This window comes from Phacochoerus africanus, chromosome 1 (genome assembly GCF_016906955.1).
Source record: "Phacochoerus africanus isolate WHEZ1 chromosome 1, ROS_Pafr_v1, whole genome shotgun sequence".
Taxonomy (NCBI): domain Eukaryota; kingdom Metazoa; phylum Chordata; class Mammalia; order Artiodactyla; family Suidae; genus Phacochoerus; species Phacochoerus africanus.
In genome coordinates this window covers 258,365,255-258,367,653 of record NC_062544.1, presented here as the reverse complement: position 1 = coordinate 258,367,653, position 2,399 = coordinate 258,365,255, and the positions used below count along the sequence as shown (strand labels likewise).

The following is a 2,399-nucleotide window of genomic DNA, read 5'->3' as shown; positions in this document are numbered from 1 at the left end:
TGCCCATATTTCGCATCTGCCACCTCTCTGGTGAAGTTTTGACAGAGAATAAACTGCAACTCTACTATGATAATGAGTGAGTAAGGTTGGGTACTTGAGGTTCTGGTTTGTTTAGTTTTTTAATATGCGTAAATAATATCTTTTTTTATCTTTAATCTTTGCTTTGGTGCCTATAATTCTTGAGAATATCTAGGATCTGCTGGGCAAGCCAACTTGCTTCTCAGCAATATTCCTTCTTCTCTAGACCCTGTGATTTGATTTTCTTCCTTTATGTGCAGTCATTTATCATTCTCAATCTTTCACACCTATACATTTTATTTATTTATTTTTGTTGGTTTTTTTTTGTTTGTTTTGTTTTGTTTTGTTTTTTTGCCTCACCCATGGGATGTAGAATTTCCTGGGCCAGGGATCAAACCTGCACCATAGCAGTAACCCAAGCCACAACAGTGACAATGCCAGAGTCTTTTTTTTTTCTTCTTCTTCTTTAGAACAATAAACACCTTTATTGCATGAGCTAAGACAGAAGGGAGGATTCATTTGCCTTTCTAGACCTTGATTTTCCTCAGATAGAACTCCAGCTCCTTGCCCTCTAGAGAAGAGCCATCTGCTCTGTCTGGTCTTGAAGCCATGCATGCAAGAAGCTTGCCCTGCTGGAACTGCTCCTCTAGGAGACTGCTGATTTTGGCATTCTTTTTCCTTTTGTCATACTTACTAAATTTTCTTTCATTGCTTTTGGTTTAAAATCTCTTCCTCCTCAGGAGTCAGCTTGGCCCCCTTCTGGCGGCCCAGGGGCAGGGCATAGTGGGACTCGTACCACTGTTGGTACGGTGTGCTGGAAATGAGCATGATGCAGTTTTTCACCAGGGCCTTGGTACAGAGCAGTTCATTGTTGGATGCATTGCACACAATATCAATAATCCTCGTCTTGTGTATGTAACTGACGCTTAGAAAGGTTTAGGTGCTGAGTTCCCACCCAGGCCTGAAGGGCCTCCACTCACACTCCAACCCCCAGGAGAAGTTCCCCAAGTCCAGCCTCAAGGCCGGGTACTTGTTACGTCCCCACACACAAATTGTGTGTATGCGGCGGGGGCCAATCTTTGTGTTCGCTCAGATCCTGAGTTGGGTTTTCTCTTGCCCCCAGTCTTGCGGTGCTTGTGCCAGTTGTCCCAAGAGATGCCCATTGCTGGGCGCTGGCTGAAAAGAGCAATAATGCCAGATTCTTAACCCATTAAGCTACCAGGGAAGTCCTCCATATAGTTTAGCACATAAAATCTGAAGTCTCCTACTCTCTGTTCTTGAGTTGTTTTTTGGTGTGGGTTTCAAAAGGGAAAGAGGGAAAAATAGGTCTTTATTTTTACAATCCTCAAAGATGAAGAGCTGTATAACTTTAAGTGTTTAATCAGTTGCCTTCAGAATACATGATGTGATTCAAACAATATTGATCAGATAGTCTATTTTCAGTTTTTTTATAGAGATGCTATAGTAAATATTCTAATATCCTTGTTTCCTGAGACATTTTTTTGATAGTTTTTCTTAATTGATTTTTCAGTTTTGTATTTTCGTAATGTTGTACCTTTGTTTTGCGTTTTGCTTTTTTGTCATTTCATGAAATCTGTAAAAAAAAAAAAAAAGTGAAAGAACATGTGCATTCTTGGTTGAAACCCTTGAGCCTTCTTAAGATTGCAAATAAGGAAGTTCCCATCATGGCTCTGTGGAAACAAATCTGACTAGTATCTACGAGGATGCTAGTATCTGTGAGGACACAGGTTCGATCCCGGCCTCACTCAGTGGGTTAAGGACAAGGGGTTGCCATGAGCTGTGGTATAGGTCACAGACACAGCTTGAATTTGGTGTTGCTGTAATTGTGGTGTAGGCCAGCGGCTAGAGCTCCAGTTCGACCCTCCTAGCCTAGGAGCTTCCATATGCCGTAGGTGCAGCCCTAAAAAAAAAAAAAAAAAAAAAAAAAAAAAAATTGGAAATGAAACTTCTTTGCTTAGCAATACAATATTGAGATGTGGAAGAGGAAATTCTAAAGTAAAATTAGAAAACATTCAAGATTTATAAGAATACAGTATTTATAAAACAAATATATAAATATTTCATTTAGAAGTCAATATTTGGGAAAATATTTTTAAAACAGTAATCAATACATGAAATTTTGTGTGGGTGTTAAAAGACATTCATACATATTTGTATTTTAAAAATAATTTCAGTGAACTATGGAAACCAAATAAAGCAAAATTTTGTATAATTGAAACTTCATCCAAATTTTAAAATTTAGTTTAGATTTCAATATAAAGACAATCTAGAAGTAGCTAACAAAAGTATTTTTTCAACATGGCTTTTAATTTAGGGTTGTAGATTTAACAAACTGAAAGTCAAATTTGAATTTCAGGTAA

The 2,399-nt window shown here is 38.0% G+C and overlaps 1 pseudogene; it reads right to left on the bottom strand.

The window, feature by feature from the left end:
- Positions 1-533: 533 nt before the first annotated feature.
- Positions 534-1,181, bottom strand: LOC125134960 (40S ribosomal protein S8-like; annotated as a pseudogene).
- Positions 1,182-2,399: the final 1,218 nt, after the last annotated feature.